This window comes from Colias croceus, chromosome 11 (assembly GCF_905220415.1).
Source record: "Colias croceus chromosome 11, ilColCroc2.1".
NCBI classification, from domain to species: Eukaryota; Metazoa; Arthropoda; class Insecta; order Lepidoptera; family Pieridae; genus Colias; species Colias croceus.
The window spans coordinates 1,611,929-1,633,033 of NC_059547.1; the positions used below are offsets into that span (position 1 = coordinate 1,611,929).

A 21,105-nucleotide genomic window follows, 5' to 3' on the forward strand; every position below is an offset into this window, starting at 1 on the left:
TCTTAAATATTATTATATATTATTATATTATATTATTATATATTTATTAAGATATAACCGGCCGCGGCAATCATCATTATATACGTGTTTTCTATCGGAACTTTACAATCAACATATCTTTTATTTTGTTATTTGAAGTTGAAGCGATACTATTCGTTATGTGGTCTGGCCGGTTGGCTTGGTTGGTAGTGGCCCTGCCTTCCAAGAGGTCGTGGGTTCGATCCCCATCCGGGGCAAATATTTGTGTGATTGTAAATTGCGTCTGGGTGTTAGTTATCTATATAAGTATTTATTTAAAATTATATATAATTATGTATGTTTATCAGCCATCTGGTTTCCATAACACAAGCGAAAGCTTAGTATGGGATCAGATCGTGCCGTGTGTCCTGAAATATTTATTTATTTATTTATTTTAGTAATAGATATACACGTTTCTACTAAAATAATTCGTGTATACATAAGATTTTTTCATGAGAGAGGAGGCAAGATTTTAATAAAAATCAATCGTTCATAATATCGCACTTTGCTTTATTCTTTCCACCTGGAATTATTCGTATTTCATCGAATCCCTTGTGTGCGAAGTTATAAAACACTCGATCAATACTTGACTCACAAAGGAACTGTGCTGAGCGAAACTTGTCCCGAAATATTTATTTAATTATTATTTTATTTACAAACATATTCCTCGCTACATCCTCGAACATTGATGGAAAGGCATCCTACGGGTTGTCGAGTGGTGTTTTAATATTCGATACTAAAACATTACTTAAGTAATTCCAGTAATATTTAAATTGCGACTTATAACACGAATATCTCAAAACTCGACTCCCCAAAGCCTTAATTCGTTCTCATTAAGATTTTCATTAAAAATTCAAAGACACAATTTGCCTAATGTTTTGTATAGACTATGGGGCCTAAATAATGGAGAATCTGATGTCGCTGTCAAAAATTCTCTTCATATCCGAGAGAGGCTTGTTCCCCGGGGCTGGGGATAATGGCGTAACTCGATAAAAGATTTCCCGGGATACCGATACTTTATAGCCCGGGAGCGTGATGATTGGATTTATAGAAGTGGGATTATGGGTGTGTGTTTGTTCAGGTATTGATGTTATTATTTAGGTATATATTGCATTATTTAAAGTCTCACTGAATCCAAAGTTAACTTCATAATATAATAAAAATGTGACATGTTTTTCCAACATCCATTAAGGTATATAAATAATGTACCCTGTTTTGCTAACCCTAGAAACTATCACAAAATTTAATGTCTGGTCTTTTTTCATATGTTTACTGATGCTTTCTGCAAAAACTGCCTTTCAAGTATACAACACTATAATAAATATACCCTGTTATACAACGCTGTATTTTAAGTATTGCTTTAAAGCAATACTCTATATAATAATCATATTTTACTATTTAATCATTTGATTTAAAAGTAAAATATGAGTTCATAAATCCCCAACCATCTCCTGGAGTACAATAACACGCTGTCACGCTATTTTAACTTTCGGAAGTGGCAAGTTCAGTTTACTTGTGATGGTCTTACTGTTATCATAACTTCGGTGTAGCTTATTACAGTTCAATCTTTTGGGGTTTCAACTTGAATTAGCTGATGTGTGTATTCGATTTTGTAAGGGACGTGTGTAGTGTATTGGATTGTTATGTATTATAGATTTGGGTTTTGTAAATGATTAAGTTATCTAACATACACTAATATTATAAAGAGCAAAGATTTGATTGTTTGTTTGTTTGAATTGAATAGGCGAAACTACTGAACCGATTTAAAAAAAATTTTTAGCATTAGAATCCTACATATTCCTTGATAAACTTATGCTATATTTTATGATTTTTTATCCCGGGTCAACCCGGGCGGAGTCGGGACGAGCGGCTAGTTATAAAATATGAAGTTGAACGTGTATGTTTTACTTTAAAGGGAATAATAGTCTTTATATTATAAAACTACTATTTTATCGTCAGTAAACATAGTTACTGATGTAGGTATGTTATATATATTAGAGGTTAGACTTCGTAAGATAAAATATAATTAAGTCTTTTGCCGTGACTACCTATTTGAAAAAGATTGAAAATTGATGATCTCAAAAAGTTCTGTTTTCAAATGATTTTAACTAGTAATAGACCGGACTCTCAGTGGAGTTTCGTTTGCAAAAATAGCGGACCTAAATCTGACTTCTGATATATATTGTATAGATCCCAGACATCCTATAGACAGATGTTGCCAACCAGTTTTGTGGTCCCCCTGCCCGCACCCCGGTAATAAAATATGGCATACAAAGAAAAAAATAAAAATTTCCAAAACATGCCGTGTGGGGTATCAAATGAAAGAGCTTATTGAGTAAATCACGAATATATAGCATACTATATACATTTCTTACACTTTCTCTAAGATTTTTTAGAAAATTTACGAAAATGGTCCATTTTTGAGTTAACTTTAAACCACTATAGATTGAAAACTCATGAATATATTTTTTAAATTATTATTTTAAATAATTAACAATAGTCCATTGTTTACGATTCAATAGTTCTTACAGTGAAATAGTTCCATGGGGGAGTGGGGGGAGCATTCAAAGATGGCGAGTTTCGATATTTCAATATATGTATTTCTTAAAATTTCGGACTCAGTGGAGACGTTTGCAAAGATTGCGGACCTCAATCTGACTTCTGATATATATTATAATATAGATCCCAGACATCCTATAAACAGATGTTGCCAACCAGTTTTGTGATCCCCATATCGAAGTCACTAGTAATAATATATTCAAATAAATCGAGCAAAAGACCAGTTAATGTACAAATATCGTCGAACGGATCATCAAAGTGATTTATTCAATAACAAGGCTCAAGACATAATGGTCGCTTTGTACAAACAATGTCAAGCGAAAAGTTTGAAAGGCGTATTTCAATGGGCTATCCGAGAGTTTAACAACAACAGGCCATTCTCGCTCCTATTTATAGACCAAAAAATGTATGCACGAAGTCGCAAACAAATAAATTGTTTCATAGTCGAAACATGGAGTTCGAAACGGGTGTATTCTTTGGACGCGGTCAGCGGAAAACTTTACAATATTCGGGGTTTTTGCGGATTGTTATCGAATAGATTCAGGAATAAACGGTAATATGCGGTTGTTCCCAGATTTGTGTTGGAACTTTTTTAATATTTACTGTTGAAGGACTGTGAATCTCGCAGATGTTTTGGGGATAGATTCGCACTCAGTGTGCAAAATGTTTTGTGGATTGTTCATACTTTTTTATATTCGATTATATTGTATATTTTTATAGGTATGGAAAATATAAATTTACAATAACTGCTCAGTAACTCGTGTTATACCAATTATGAGCTATTATACTATACTAGCTTGTCCCCGCGGTTTCACCCGCATTGCTCCGCTCCTGTTGGCCTATAACCTTTCTCGATAAATGGGCTATCTAACACCGAAAGAATTTTTCAAATCGGACCAGTAGTTTCTGAGATTAGCGCGTTCAAACAAACAAACGAACAACAAACAAACTATTCAGCTTTATAATATTAGTATAGATTAAACATATTATTTATTTTAAATCTATAAAATATATTCTTCTTTCATCTTTTTAGTGAGTACCTAATATCATTTCATGCAAAAAAATAATTAGAATATAAATTTGATTTTCATATTTCTCACGTCATATTAATTTGATAACTAAGAACACAGACAATATATATTGCTAATATTCATATTACTACCTACTGTTTATTCTATTATTGTCACAAACACACTGCAATATATTCACAAGATAAATGGAAGGAGTGACTTATCTATCCGAAGTCGCAGTTTACGCATTATCCCTCCACTATCTAAGATCTAATGCCTTTTATTTTACGGGGAAAATTGTTAGTTTTGCCTTGTTTTCTTCGTTTATTGTATTAGGGATAATATGGGACAAGATGGTTAGTTTATTATCTATTTGTTGTGAATTTTATGACTGTGTTATGTATGATGTATCCTTGGATGTATCTATTGAAAAAAAAAAAAGTAACTGATGTCACACATATTGGGTATTAAAATTATTGTATTAGAAATAAGAAAACGATTTTAAGAAGGGGCATAAACAGAACATAATTGATTAATGTGGGTGTATATTTTGACTTTTAAGTAAAAACTACTGACCGCATTTTAATGAAAGTAGATAGATTATCACCTACAACTACATACGCCATCGACGAAAAAAAAACGTACACGATAAAACGGAACAGTAAAACGGAGACATGTGTGAACGGGCTGTAAAACAACATAGAAGCTTTTGCGTATACGCATACGCATAGAGCAGAGGATAGGTATATCTCTCTGCTTATACTGCTCATAGTATTACTTTGTCCCTACTTTTTACAAAGCAGAAGAAGTTGCGGGCTGAAGGTAGTACATTATATTTGGGATTCACAAAAAACACGTCTGTATACTGTTTCAGATTACGAACACAAACTCCTCTAAATGGCTAAAAACAGGCGCCTGTTGTTTGCTTTGAGAAACTAAAGAGCCTTGCCTAAGCTCATTATCGGCTTTGACAATTCATGTTTATGCTACGCAATTCTATCGCATAAGGTGTACAAGAAATGAGAAGCTTAAAGGCGATAATTCCTTGTATTATGTTTTAGTTTCTTCAGTAAATCTGCGCATTTATGAAATAGCAGATTATTGAAAAAGTTGAAAGTCATAATTTTATAATATACAATGCAATATTTTTACATTATTGGTTGCTTAGAAGAGGCCGCCATTTCTAAATGTTTGTCTTTTTAAAATATGTACTATATGTCATTTTATTAAAGTGAAACTTTTATTACATCGTCTCAAACTTATTGGTATGTGTAGCGCATATCGCGTGACGCACGATACGTACGATAATTATCGTACAAATACGATAATTTTTAGTTAAAAGTGAAAAAAAGTTTCACTTTTACCGTGGTTTCATAAAACCACACAACATTTTTTTTCTTATAAAATTTAAAAATTAAATATAATCATCCTACAAGTTCAAAGAAAAGTCAGCCATATGTTGCTTTTACACGTTAGTTTATTTATGGATGGAAATATATTCGTATTAAATAATATTTATAAAATCGAAATACTTAGGGTAATTTGATTAATTAGGGGAAGGGGGGGGCAAGACAGGGTACTTAATGTTTAGGTTTGAATAAAAGTGGAAGGGTTTTGTTTACAATAACTGTTTTATTTTTAACTGATACTGATATGATTTAGATACAGTATATATTTAAAACGTTAGTCGCAATGTGGTTTGAAAACGATCTTCATTTTTTATTTATTGTTCTTTTGCTGTATCCTATCTGGATGCCCTCGTGCACGTTGTATATAGTTGCATGGAATAAAATGAGGAAAAATAGAAATAAATCATCGCTGAAACAGTTTCTTTATTGTGTCCAAATGAAACTCAATCAATGCAAAACTTTATGATATTTTAAGCTGTACAGGACCAATTTCCCTATTCCCACACACAACAAACAACAAAAGCCCCTAAGACACAGATTGGATGCCTTGCATTCAAGCTACCCTTTTCCGCGAAGGTAAAAGCCTGCATTAACAAAATCACGATCAAAATCTAGCGTCGAGATTGGTAAAACGGGGGAATATTATCATACAAAACACCCAGTATAGATTGGAAACCGATCGGAGAGTCACGTCTTCTTCCGTCGCGGCTGTGAGCCGGTTTTATTTCCCGGAAAATTGGCAAGTCATAATAATACGCTGACTCATAAATAAGGATCGGCATTGGCTCTCGAGGAATTCTTTTTACGCCGCGTTTCACTCTTGCTTTAGGGTGGTGCACGGTGGTGGACGTAGCGTTTCTTTAGCCAAACTTTGTACAGGCTAAAGAATAACTGGATAATATTATCTACATATTTAAACTATATTACAGCTATAATTCAGCCATGAATGTATAGATTATGCTTTATGTTCCTACGTATAAGCCATAAGACAACCGACTAGACCAAACTAATGACATAATAGTTTAGAATTTCCACGTATACCTACTTAAACTACAAATTTCAATTATAGTATTATATTACCTGAGCTTACAACAAAACGAATTCATAGTTGTTTACCTACAGAAATAAAACATACATAATATTTTAATTAAATTTTTTTAGAGATACGAGTAGTAGGTACAGTCGCAATCATTAAAAACTGAAGCACACGATGCTGTTTGAATGATATTATTAATATCTACTTTTATATACAGAAGTAAAACTGCGAAATCGCGATTAAAAAGTAAACTCATCCGCTATCGCTTGTGTAATGAAATCATACTCTTTAGTAATATTTGGTTCTACTTACAAACATATTTTATTTATACGATTATATCGTGGACTGTTCTATTTACTCTGTTTATACTTGTTTTACGCGTGGCGTGACTTTGCGTAAAAAATATTTTGATAAAAATGTCCTTGTCCCTTTCCAAAATTATTTAATATTTTATTGGTTTAATATAGAAAAATGAGAAAATTAATTACAACAGTTATAATATAAATAGGGAAAGAATTCAAAATAATTCAAAATGTGTCATATTTCTGTATTTTATCATAATACTGAACCAAGCAATTCGTCGGTGCAAAAATTCTGTTATGGAAATAAAATACCCAATTCTACATATTTTAGAACTCAAACACTATTGAAAATATAAAAATTGTAAATATTTTCCATATTTTTATATATCATACAATGTTAGTGCCAGTGATCGGTACATGCAGCATGAAAACTTTATGATGAATTTATATTTTTAGTTTTATGGCATTCAAATGCTTTATAAATATAAATTTATAAAGAATAGAAAAAAAATGGAATGGCGCGAAAGGATTTATTTATTTATTTATTTACTCTTCAATAAAACTATACATAGAAAACTTATTGCTAATATACAGAACAAAAAAAAAAAACAGTATAGTTTATTAGGCGGCCTTATCACTTAGAAGTGATCTCTTCCAGGCAACCTGGGCAAAAGGTAACAAGCTTATTAAATAACAATGGTAGGTGGTAGAAAAAAGGCAAGGATAGAAAAAAAAACAAAAATAATAAATAAATAAAATAAAATTAATAATTAAAATATTTTATAAATAAAGATACATATGAATAAATATACTGCACTCGAATATAAGGATGCGGGTTCGAACGATATCAAATAAATAGAAACAGAAATTATTGCTTTACATTACCCTGATATTACTTTAACATCTAAGAATTGAGTCCTCTACACAGAAATTCAGATATAAGCTCTTGAGATCTTGCATGCTTTTTTACACAATTTCCCAACAAATAAAAATCCACTCAATAGTAAAACTGCCAGCAAACAGCATATTCCTCAAAGTGATAATCAGTACCAGCTAATTCCACGTACAGAAATAGCCTGGCAATAGTCGGGATACAGTTTTATCTTGCCCATAAGCCTAATAGGTTGTGTTCTTAGTAACAGCGGTCCACGATATCTAGAGTCGCATATAATTTCTAGTGGTCCGCCCCGGCTTCGCCCGTGGTACATATTTCGCAATAAAATGTAGCCTATGTCCTTTCTCGGGTATCAAAATATCTCCATACCAAATTTCATGCAAAAAGGTTCAGTAGTTTGGGCGTGATTGAGTAACAGACAGATAGACAGAGTTACTTTCGCATTTATAATATTAGTATGGATTATGTCAAATTAAATTGTAATATTGACATGATCTTAAAAGAGCAACTATGGAGTTTCTTGCCGGTTCTTCTCCATAGATACTTGTTTTCCGAATCGGTGGTAAATTAAAATGTTATGACGATTCAAAAGTGCTTTTATAAGAAATCTAATTGAATGAATAAATGTTTGAGTTTGAGTTTGAGTTTAGGGTTGCAAATGTTTAAAGCTATATTACACTAGCTGTTCGGGAACCAAATAGATAAATAGTTTAAATCAAGTTTTTCTATAGCATGTGTTATTTTTACTTACAACACTGCCAAGTATTATAAAAACCCGTTCAGTGGTTCTTGTGTGTAAGGGTAACAAACATAAATAAAATTTCACATTTATAATGATTTGATAGGTTTGAGCCAACAGCTGCATGTTGCTTTAATTAAAGGATCAGGTTTTTGATAGTAGATGGATAAGCAAAACATTTCAAAAAAAAATTTGCGCATTTAAAATGACAGTATATTAACACTTTTGTATGACCTTATACGAGCAAACAAACAGATTTGATTTGATTTGATTCGATCTGTTAATAACACATCTCTATATTTTCAATGTTATCGACAGATCTACGGCATCCAAGGGAACGTGTATTAGAGGATATAAGCTTCTTGAAGGGAACCAGCATGCCCTGTCAAAAGTCGATGATATGTGACATGTGTCAACCCACGATTAGCCAGCATGATGGATTACAACATCGGAGGGCGCGAGCAGAGTACAACATTGTAAACAAATATGGATTTATGATAATGATTATATTAATAACATAAGAATGTTAATGGTATTTACCTCCGTCTTTATGTAACTACTCCTGTTAAATATTATTAATTATTATCAAATAAGTTTTCCTTGTTTCTCCTACTGCTGGGTGTTGGCAAAAATAATATATTATGTTCACAGTGAAAACACCTTAAGGAGACATTTTCATGTATCTTTAGTTAATAAGATTTGTTTTGTTTAATATATCACTGTCTTTGTCTCTGTATGTTTTCTAATAAAGAAAAAAAAATCGTAAAAGTGTATATACCCTTTTCAGCAGCTGATTATGCAGTAAAAAGGCTATTTGTACGCTTTGCAATCAATTTCATTTTTTCATTTCAAATTCATTTATTTCCTCCCACAATCAAAAATTACAAAATCATTTATCCTCAGCATTTCTTTCAGGCATTTTTTATTTTCCTATTTTTATCTTAAAACCTATAATACTTATACAAATTATTACAAAGCTGAAAATTCTGTTAGTTTGGATGAACGTGCTTACCTCAGAAACTACAGATCCGATTTGAAAAATTCTTGCAGTGTTAGATAGTCCATTTATCGAATAAGGCTATAAGCTATACCTCACATCATCACATTAAGACAAATAGGAGCACAGAAATGTGGCGAAAACCGCGGGGCACATCTAGTCAAGTATAATATGTACTAGCTGTCCCAGCAAACGTTGTTTTACTTTACTCTTATCAATTCGGCACACGAAAAATGTAATGCACTGATTCGCTGTCACAAGAACCACACCCTAAGGAAGTAATTCCGCAAAACAAAAGGCCATTACGACAAAGCCGAGGTATGCTGATCGGTTCCCAGATACAGTTAGTTCACGGGAATTATAAAAGTTCTGCAAACCGTGATGTTAGATAAGTGTAAACGGCAAAGTTTGCTCTGGAACCGTGCTTTATGATACGACACTTGCATTTTGTTTATTGATAACTGCGTTGCGTTTGTTTCTTTTGAAATTATTATTTTGCTTGTAGGTTTTATTGGAGAAACGTGCGTGTGAATATGCGTTTTGTTTTGTATGTATGCTGTGAATGAATGAACGAAAATTTTTTATTGCTTAAAAATAAATAAATACAAATACAAAAGCACACAACACATAAAACAAGCAACTTTACTATGCTTTATGAGAGTATTGTTTTTAAAGTGAAACTTTTATTACATCGTCTCAAACTTTTTGGTCTGTGTAGCGCATGTCGCGTGACGCACGATACGTACGATAATTATCGTACAAATACTATAATTTTTAGTTAAATGTTCTATAGTGTGAAAAAAAGTTTCACTTTTACCGTGGTTTCATAAAACCACACAACTTTTTTTTCTTCTATTTTCTTTTTCTGTCACATAGCCTGTTTTAAAAATATAAGCTACGTCATTACAATACGTATGAAAATGAGTACTCAAGTATGCCTGTTCAGTTTTAATCTAGTACTCTCGACTGTCTGTTATATGTATAATTCACCAAAACATGGAAAATACTCCTTCCTGATATGTCATTTAAAAAATAACTCATTTATCTAGCTGTAAGTACCTTGTTTTGTAATCTTCATTGGCTCATAGTTATTTACAGTAATGCTGTATGATTACGAAGAAATAAATAAATAAATATGTTTTATGACTGATATAGTGCGCACAGCCCAAACCACTGGACGTATCGGGCTGAAATTTGGCATGCAGGTAGACGTTAGGACGTAGGCATCCGCTAAGAAAGGATTTCCCGAAATTCTTGCGGGAACGGGGAAAAACGGGGATGCACGTACAAAGTCGTAGGCGGAAATCTCATTTAATTATATAAATAATTAAATGAGATTTCGTACTTATTTTTGTCGTACAGAAAATAAGAAATAAAAAAAATAAAATGAAATGTAACCTCAATCTAAATAGTGGCTTAAGGTCCTCCTTCTATTTCTTACAATATAATTTGATATACTTATTTTAAGAGACTACTAAACATAGTCTACGTCCAAGCGATGTTTATTATTTCCTCAGAGTAAAAACAAATGAAAAATTGGAGGGAATGTAATTAAAAATGCGTAACGAGTCTCCTTCACTCAACAGTGAAGGGAATTGCCTTTTCCTGTTGGGCGTATCCTGAACATCGAATGTGTTCACAAAATAGGTTTGTTGTGAGATTGGTTTAAAATATTAAACGTCGTTTTAAGTGGTTTACTTATTTATATGTGTCAATTTTATTGCTTTAAAATAAACTGAATCTAGAAAATGTAAATGTAAAATAATAACACACCTCTACTTTTAGCTATCACAAAATAAATCACAAATATTTCACTAAAAATAACAGAAAGTATTTAATGTCCTAGAAGGCTTCTTTTTATAACCAAAGTTTTACTTTACTACCCAAATTTTCCAGGTTTTAGTCGTCTCATGCTTACGACATTGTTTTATCGTATTGACTTTAAATATGTATTCAAAATAGAAATTGGTCCTTTACACAAACAGACACTGGATTAATCCTTAACAGACGTCTTATACAAAACCGTAAGCTTTCAATTCCCATATACTTATTCATAAAAAAAAATCGGCTACTTCTGCCTTGGCCATTGAGAAATTAAAAATAATACAACTTGCGTCGCAATGAATAGATGTTTGAAAGAGGACTCATTAGCGGTATGAAACCAGCATTCATGATTTTTCTACCGTTTACAGTTTTAGCCCACATTTGACATGACGCGACTGTCTCAGTTTGAATGACATCTTCTTATTCCAACTAACTGAATGTCCTTATTTCATGTTTCTCTTTTCATACAGGACGATGCATATTTTTACTTTAACTACCTACATAGTTTGGTGTATATTTGTTTTAATACAAGCTATTTTGGAGTAAAGAGTTGAGACGATTTAAAAAAAGTATATTTTATTAAAAAAAAGTCTTTTTTATTCGTTAGTTTTTATTGTTTTTTTAACGTTACAAATTTTCTTATTATCCTTACATTATGTTTAACACAAATCCTATTTACTCTAATCTAATACTATCATGATAAAACAACAAAAAAACCCACAAACCCGGGAGCGTTATTAAAACGAAAGACCGAAGTCCTAAAACCTCGGTGTTAACTAAATTACTTCTAACTTCACAAAGCCCCGCGGTCCGTATATCTTGATTTAATATATTTAATTTTGAAAAACAAAGTGAGATTGATAATCCCAGTGGATCTAAGGAAAAATATTATATACGCCTCGCGGGAGGACCCTAACGGACCTCTCACCGCTTACCGTTTATTCTTGTAAGCAACGAATAGGCCAGTTTAATTATAATTTTGTAATGACATTAGTCATTTAATAGTTATTACTGTTTAAGGTACGGACATGGTAATAAGAGTAATCTATAGGTACTTTATAATATAAACAGTTTGTTTGTTTGAAGCGGCAATCTCAGGAACCACGAGAGCGATTTCAAAAATGATTAGACTGTTAGATAATAATCCATTTATCGAGGAAGGCTAGGCTACATATCGTCCCACTTATACCAAGCGGAGCAATGCGGATAAAACCACGGGGCACAGCTAGTTAAAAGTACGCCACACTTTTCATTGTATTTTTAATTAAGTCATTAAGATGCTGTTTTGTGAAAAGTAACAATGGGAAGTGTGAAGGCATGATATAAATATTCATTGCATTGTAATAACTTTCTTCGCTTTAGTGAAAAAGTGTCATGAACTACAGAGTCTGTGGGTTCAATCCCTGTTGCGGATACGTAAGAAATATACGAATTATGGAATAATTCAAATGGTAAATGTTAAATCTAAATATTTTTTTAGTGTAAACTATTATTCAGTCCAAAATTTTTATAACTATCAGGTAAGTAAAGAAATAAAATACTAAGATTACTTGATACAGTGTTTGGATTTGTATCTTGAAGATAATAAGGTATTAAATTGTATATTGTTCTATTTATGTCTCTCAATAGACGTGATTCTTTAAAAAAGTTATTTAAAGAATAGCAAGGATTTTGTAATAATAATATATCTATGTTATTATAAGCTTTTAATTATGCCAGGCATTAAAAGATGATGTACATTGTTAGGTGTTCATGTACACGTAGAAAGGTACATGTAATTCCATTCCATTTACATAAAAATACGTAAACGTATAGTTTAACATTTACCATCAATTCAACGACTTGGTACTAGCTTCATTCTAAATTATTAAACATAGCTCTTTGAATCTTACAAACTCCTAAACTTGCTAATTAGCTATTTGGCATGAAATATAAGGACGTATGCAGAAAGAAAGCTGGAAACTAATAAGCGCTTACCGGCGCTCGTCAGCGCTGGTAATCCGAAAATATATGAACACGCGCCGATAAGCGCTGAAAAGCGCCGACAAGACATGCTTCAACACGCGCTAGTCAGCGCTGGGCACTGCCACTTCTACTCATGTGGCACTGCCGTATAAAATTTGTCTTGGTCTGCTTCAACCGGCTTCCTTTGTGTAGAACGAACCAGCGCTGACAAGCGCCGGTAAGCGCTTATAAGTTTCCAGCTTTCTTTCTGAATACGAAGGACGCTTGCTTGTACAAACATATTTTGTTTGAATGTTTCATAGATATTAAGTCGTTTAGAGAGACAGTGTGTACCTACACTAGATTCTGGGAAATTTCTCCCAATGGTTTAAATACTAAACGTAAATAAACTGACAATTTGTGGAAGCAAACGGAGAATTTAGAGATGTTCGGTTTTGTTAATTATAAATGTTCTGGTTTAATATTGTGGCTTTATTTGTACTGTATTTTTTATTCGTACTGTATTAACTATAATTACTTATTTTTTATGTCAGTATAAAGGTAACTGCAATATAGATTACCTAAATCTATAACCAAGGTGAGGTCAGGTGGGAGGTTTCACCAAGATCTGGCAGATTGTGAAATGTGTATTAATGTATTTTATATCAACATTTTTAAAGGCAACAGATATACATAGAAAAAAAAAACATAACTACAGTAAAACTTAGTGCACTAAAACACAAATTTTCCTTACTCTTCCATTTTAAATCTACATGCAAGTTGCAACGATTTTAAACTTGCATGTCAACAATATTTTTCCAACATAACCATCAGACGATAGTAACTCTTATTTCCTTCATAATACAGTTCAAAATCGCCCTCTATTGTATCTGTAAACTCATAAACTCAAACTACCGTCATCGCCTGACCAGCTGTTATCAAATACAAGAAACACGCGTGGAATCCCAGGGGCGTACACACGTATATGTAAATATTTTCATATATAGCTTAAACAGAGCTTGGAAACAGTATTCCCTAGCTGTATCACGTAGACGGTTTTAATATTTTGAAATAAACTACAGATATTACTTTTACATTTTCCATGTTAACTACGTAATGTCTGATAAACTAGCCAACTTCTAATTAAACTCAATTTGAAACATTTATTTATTCAATTAGCCTTCTAAACGCACTCTGGAATGATCGTCATAACGTAGTTTTACCATTTACCATTTTTACCACGAATAAGAACTTTCTGTACTATTTTGTCTTACACTATTTCATAATAATGATAACAAGCATTTTATATGCGCAAAATATACTCATATTAATGCTTTGAGTAATTGGCAGTAACCTATGTAGTAACCATTAAACCTTCTCTTAGTATGCGCCACTGTTTTATGATATCTAAGCTCTTTTGTTATTGCAAATTAAATATTTTCAACATATTATAAAAATAGAAGCAGGATTATACTATTAATGTTTGTTAAAGCTAAGTTATTAACCTTTTGACCGCCAGAGCAAAAACGCATCGCCGTGCCCTCCACGCCAAGCCACAAATTCAATGAGATAACCTTGAAAATAGTAGGGAGTCCAAAATGTTATCGATAAACATAATAATTCACGTCTGAATATTTGAATAAACAGCTTATAACACAAAAATAATATTTATTTAACCTCATCTCCTACTGTAAAAACTTAAGACCACATTTATAGCAACTATCAACAAAAAAAATCAACCTTTTGAGATACAAAAATACATATAAAATTGCAGCAAGTTACAGCACTATTCTCTATCAGTTACGCCCCATTGGCATGTATACATGCCAATGGCGCGGGCTACCATCCTTTTTTTTATAATCTCTCGCTTCTGATTAGGGATGTGTAGCTGTATATTATTATAACTTATCGAGTTTATTTATTAAGTTTATTTTGATATGACATAGCGACAATTTGTATCATAAGAATATTCTAATAAAGGCACTGATTATACTTATTAGGTAATAAATTTTGAAAACTGCTAAATAGGTAAGTACCTACAGATTTTTAGAGATATTTATACATTTTGGACCTAAGCGAATTTTTATCATTACATGGACAATAAATATTATGCTAGAACGCATACATTGTGTTTGTGACGATAAAATAAAAAATAATAAAAAATCAACAATTGTATATAATCATTATGTTCATTAACAGCCTTGTATTTACCTACCTATCTATATAATTATTATGCTCATTAATAGCCTTGTACTTATTTGATTATAATATTGGTAGATACCTACTCGATAAAATATTTTTACAACTTTCCGCACTTAACAACACGGCACGCGCTTACGACGTCACCAGTCCGACATCTATTCATGTCAATGGCGCAGAAGGGATTGCATATCGATACTGTGCTAGGGATGCGCATGATTGGCGAAAAGGAAAATATTCAAATCAACAATATCCACAATATAGACAATATGGTATTATACCAAATAATGTAGTATTTACCTTTTTTCTCAGTGACTAAGCTTATATATTTTTTTTGTAGTTATTACAAAAATTAAGCGAATTAGAGTAATTTCGCTTAAATTTTAATGAAGTTACTTGAATATTACACTACATCACTAGTAGGCACGTATACATGTCATTGGCGCGAGAGAACATGCTTTTTTAGCCATTAATTAAGTTACTTTTTGTCATCAAATATTTGAATAACTACTTGGCAATTTTGTTTACTGTGTACAATTATGTAATAACTGGGGATTCAGTTCATAAACTGTATAAATAAAACACGTAAAAGTAAAGGTTTAATATGTTTATTTTGTATTTATCTATGATCTGTTTCTTGGCATGTATAGGTGTCGTTGGCGCACAGGGCACGATTGCGCATGACATCTATAGATGTCATTGGCGTTCAAAAGGTTAAACAAATATGGATTCAAACATTCGAAAAAAAGGCGTGTGTGTCGAGCAGAAGTGAAACTTCTTTGGCAAGGTTTAAAGAAAAAAATTGTTTAATCATAAGCTAGGTACTAAAAAAACTTTTACAATAAAACGCAAGGTTTTACGTAGATAATATCTTAAAAATATTCCTTTAAATAAATATACCACTATATTAAGCAATAACGAAGCGAGAAATAAAATATTCTTATTTTTTAACAATAAAGATTTGGCCGTCCTCCAGGGTAAGATGTTTAAAAACACATTCTGAATGTTGCAAGCAATAAATTAGGAATGCAAAAATCCGTTGATAAAAAAGACTTTTATTTTATATATTTTCATGTTTTGGAGCCATTTGGAGCCTTAAGCTGATTATCGGAATGTTTAATATGGCATTAATATTATATCTAGAATATATTATTAACATTATATAATATACTAGCTTTCCGCTCGCGGCTTCGCCCGCATTATCAAAGAAAAAACCCGCATAGTTCCCGTTCCCGTGGCATTTACGGGATAAAACGTATCCTATGTGTTAATCCAAGTTATCCTCTATATGTGTGCTAAATTTCATTGAAATCGGTTTAGTAGTATTTGCGTGAAATAATAACAAACATACCTATATACATATACATCCATCCTCACAAACTTTCGCATTTATAATATTAGTAGGATAGGATAGGATAGTAGGTTATCCTACTAGGATAGAACAGGATTGAATAGCATTTTATAAAAATCCGTGAAAATTATGAATGCGAATTTCGACTATTTAATAATACGATTATGTTAAATAAATCCGTCTTACGTATTAATAAAGTTACATAATTTGATAAGATAACCTTCCCAACTTCTCCGAAATAATCTTGTTACAGTGTGTTTTAATAAATTATTATCTTCATTTCAAAGTTGAAGATTTTCTCTCTAGAAACGTTATACACCGTCCGTGAATTTTGGCTTCAAGCAATAGATTATACTAGATTTTGAATCTTTGCCTTCTTTTCAAACTTAATTCTGAAACTTTTGACCTCACAGAAAACTTATCAGTGATATTTTACTTTCTTTGTAAAAATAAGAAGTGGTTGTTAATAAATTAATGTTCGCGTATTGAGTATTGAGTTTTTGTTGTAAAGACCCTCATCACAGACACGTTCAAGCAGTAAACTAACAATTTATTTTGTTAATTAATAAATTTCAGTATCCTCTAGGAGCTAGCTAATCTTTACTCAATTAGCCGCGGCTGCAGAGTAAGTGCGCACAGAGACGTATAAATATAAATACGGTAGTGAAGTGCAGATTCGTTTCCTTTGGACAAAAAAGCCTTGTCGCTCGGAATCTTGTGCGGTGTAACGAAGCGTGCGCGAGACCACTCCGCGAATGCAGAGCGGGCTGCAGCCACAGAGTAGCGAGGAACAGAGGCTGAAAATAGATAGTAGTTTTTTTATTATCATCTATAATATAAAAATGAATAGCAAAATGTGTTGGTAAGCGCATAACTTTAGAACAGGTGAACCGATTTCTTTAATTCTTTTTTTATTATATTCCTTGAAGTACGAGGATAGTTCTTATGTAGAGAAAATGTGAATATGTACCACGGGCGAAGCCGGGGCGGACCGCTAGTTGATGATAAAATTGAATAAAGTTATTGTTGTATTGTAAAATAAGATCATGCGCGATGCCACATACATTTTAATTAGTAAAAGTGTTTTTATGTTATTATGGATGTATTAATTAAATTAAAGTTTACAATTAGTAACATTCAACTTTATACGATGGAATAATGCTATTGGTGATAGAAAAAAATTAATAAATACGTCATCAAGCTTAATTAACAAAATTACATTATTTTCCTTTAATAGAGGTAATGGATATAAAAAGCCATTTCAACGTGTGTAACAATGTATTAACAAGTTAAATGCTTGTAGATGTAAAATATTAATTTTATATTACATCCTAAGGAGATGTTTGCTAAAGTAATAATAGTTTGAATACCCAAACGTGATTAATAGACAAAGCGGCTTAACCAACCACATGGTATTTGTCTCTTGACATAAGGTACACAGAGTACTATAAATGTAATTATTTTCAATAAAAAAAAAGCTTTGCTAAAATCGAAAATTTCAGGCTTGCGATTTTACGAAAGTTTACAATTAAAGTAACTGTGGGTTTCAATTACTTCATTAATTACTAAGTATTTATTAATTCTATTTCTTGACCCTAAAATCAGAAAATGAAAATAAAATCAAAAAGATTTTAAAACCAAATATTAATGAATTAGTAGACGCATAAGATGCAATTTATTAAAAATAAATATTCGATTCCATTGTTAACTACGGGCTCTGAAAATTTCAAATTATAAAATATTTTTAATGAATATAATGAAGCACAGTTCCTTTGTGAGTCAAGTATTGATCGAGTGTTTTATAACTTCGTACACAAGGGATTCTATGAAATACGAATAATTCTAGGTGGAAAGAATAAAGCCAAGTGCGAGGGAAATGGATCGAATGTTCTGGATTATTATGAACGAATCATTTTTATTAAAATCTTGCCTCCTCTCTCATAAAAAAAATCTTATGTATGCAATATGACCACTATGGAGGGAAGAAAATTTGACACGAATTATTTTACTAGAAACGTGTATACTGTATATCTATGACAAACATCAACAATAAATAGAGTTCGATAGTTTTTCCAAATGCAATTCCAGTCCTCTAAAAATAAAGAATAAACACTCAGAATATGGAATATTTTGGAACTGATACAGAACAAAATTTACCTAAAATTTCAAATGTTCAGTTTTAGGCGAAATAGAAGCTTCATCTTCATGAGTTTTTTCGATCATCACAATAACCTTTTCAATTTCTAATACACGTACGTTATTCATCACACAATATCACTTACGACTTTGACCATTTGTTTATTTTGAGTGCAACCTCTGTTTAAATCTAGTCTGTACGGCCATATAAATCTAAGTACAGTCGACGACGCGTTTCTTACGCCTTGCCTATTTCGAAAGTCACTTTGTAAATAACGCTTTTACTCACCTTAATATTTTAGGAATTATTTCTGTTTTCATAAGTCCTACATGGTTTGACACGACAATTTAATGATTTTGATAGATTTCTACTAACACAAAATAATTTAAAATACCCAGAAGCCCGTTCATCATCACTACATAGTATAAAACAAAGCCGCTTTCTCTGTCCCTTTGTCCCTATGTATGTTTAAATCTTTAAAACTACGTAAAGGATTTTGATGCGGTTTTTTAATAGATAGAGTGATTCAAGAGGAAGGTTTTGGTGTATAATTTATTAGGTTTTAGACAAAGCGGCTAAAATTTTATAATATAAGTTACGACAATAGTTACTTATTATTATGAAATACTAATATTAATTATTAATATAATATTATTATAGTTACTTATTATATATGAAATACAATAGTTACTTATTTATATTAAAATGAATGATGAATAATTAAAACACAGTCTAGAACAAAATGAAAGATTGCGAAGAAATTTTAATTATAATTTAATTTTCGCGGCTTCTCCTTGTGATATTAAAAGACATTATTTTTGTTTAAGCGCGACTTTCATGAAAACTTTACAATGAATTCGTAATTAAAGTAATTAAAATTTATGATTTAATATCTGGGTTTATATGTAAATAACAATTAATTTAATAATTGTATATGATTTGATTTGAATTAAATTTCATTAGAAATGATTTACACGAGTTTTGGAATTTGGATTTAAAATAAATAACATAGAGAAAAGAGAGTACCTAGTTATTTTTAATGCCGATTTTATTAAATTCACTTTTTTATCAAAGAACTGGGAAGGGAGAAATAATACTTAATAATAATTCGATATGAACACAAAAATAAATGTAATATATAGAACACTAATAAAACGAAATCTTAAAAATTGTTAAAAAATTACAAAAGGAAACTCTCCGGCGGGGAATCGAACCCCGGTCTCCCGCGTGACAGGCGGGGATACTGACCACTATACTACCGAAGATGTTATTTCAAGAAATGAAAATAGATAATGTACATTTTATTCCCATAATATCTGCCAGTAATATTAAAGTACCTATAAATTTTCGAAATAAAAAGCCATTGTAAAGCAAAACTATAACTGCATTAAAATTGAGGAACTAAAAAAAAGTTAAAACTGTTTGTTCCAAAAAGGGTCTCTCCGGCGGGGAATCGAACCCCGGTCTCCCGCGTGACAGGCGGGGATACTTACCACTATACTACCGAAGATGTTGAGGTAGTAAGCGAAAATACTATAAATTTAGTAAAAATCATACCTCATATCAATGCACCATTATCTATTCAGAGGTCACAGTCAATAAATTCTGATAAAAATGAAGATCAACTTATATTACCATAATAAATTATAATTAATGTTATCTGCTGATAATGAGACTAATTCATGATAATATTTCGTGCAGAAAATACTGAGAATTTAGATGTGAATAAATTTATTTTCAGCATAACAAATATGCAATAAAAACACATTATTATAATGATGAACTCATTTATTTTTTCCAAAAAATATAACATTTTCAAACTGTCTATCTGGATATTATTACCTAACCTAACGTTTTACACCAATTACAATAAGTACTTATCTTTCAATATAGACATACTGTGGACATAGATACAAATTTGTCACAAATATATAATGTTATTCCAAATTTATTTATTACCTACTTCATACGTTTTATTCATTTTTATAGGGTAGGATATATAACAATAGATCTAAAACTATACATATTTAATACAGATTTAGCTCTATAATTAACATATTTTTTAATATAAAATAAGTAATTCAAATTCTCCTAAAAAAAATCCAAAATCCCATACCTATATTTCGAATTTTCCGTTACCTACTTTTCTATACTTAATATTATAAAGCTGAAGAGTTTGTTTGTTTGAACGCACTAATCTTAGGATATACTTACTGGTCCGATTTGAAAAATTCATTCGGTTTAAGATAGCCCATTTATAGAGGAAGGCTATAGGCTATAATCATCATGCTAAAACCAACAGGAGCGGAGACACGCGGTTGAAACCGTGAGGCAGAGCCAGTTATATTTAAACTGCACCCTCTTACATAAGACGGCCGTTACTTATAATAAATATGGTTCATAAACACTCCAGTCACGTCTCGACCAATCAGTATGCAGCTGCGGTCGTCGATAGAATCCGTATCTTACGTTATTAATATCGGGACTCATTTTTTTCATTAAATCCCTTCTTCTTATCTTCGTATGATTCATTCTTGTATTCTATATTGGATGCTGGATAAATCAATGGAGGTAATAGATTGGTTTGAAAAGTTTTAGCTTTATTATGGTAGGTATAAGGAGTGGTTCATAGTTTGGATATACAATATTAATATAAGGGGGGTTAGACAAGTGGCTTTCGTTTAG

At 31.6% G+C, this 21,105-nt stretch overlaps 2 non-coding genes across 2 annotated transcripts; both read right to left on the reverse strand.

Moving 5' to 3' along the window:
* Positions 1–19,613: 19,613 nt before the first annotated feature.
* Positions 19,614–19,685, reverse strand: Trnad-guc. Its single transcript has one exon. It is a non-coding gene; the product is annotated as a tRNA-Asp (tRNA).
* Positions 19,686–19,858: 173 nt separating this feature from the next.
* On the reverse strand, positions 19,859–19,930 carry Trnad-guc. The gene has a single exon. It is a non-coding gene; the product is annotated as a tRNA-Asp (tRNA).
* Between the last annotated feature and the right edge of the window lie 1,175 nt (positions 19,931–21,105).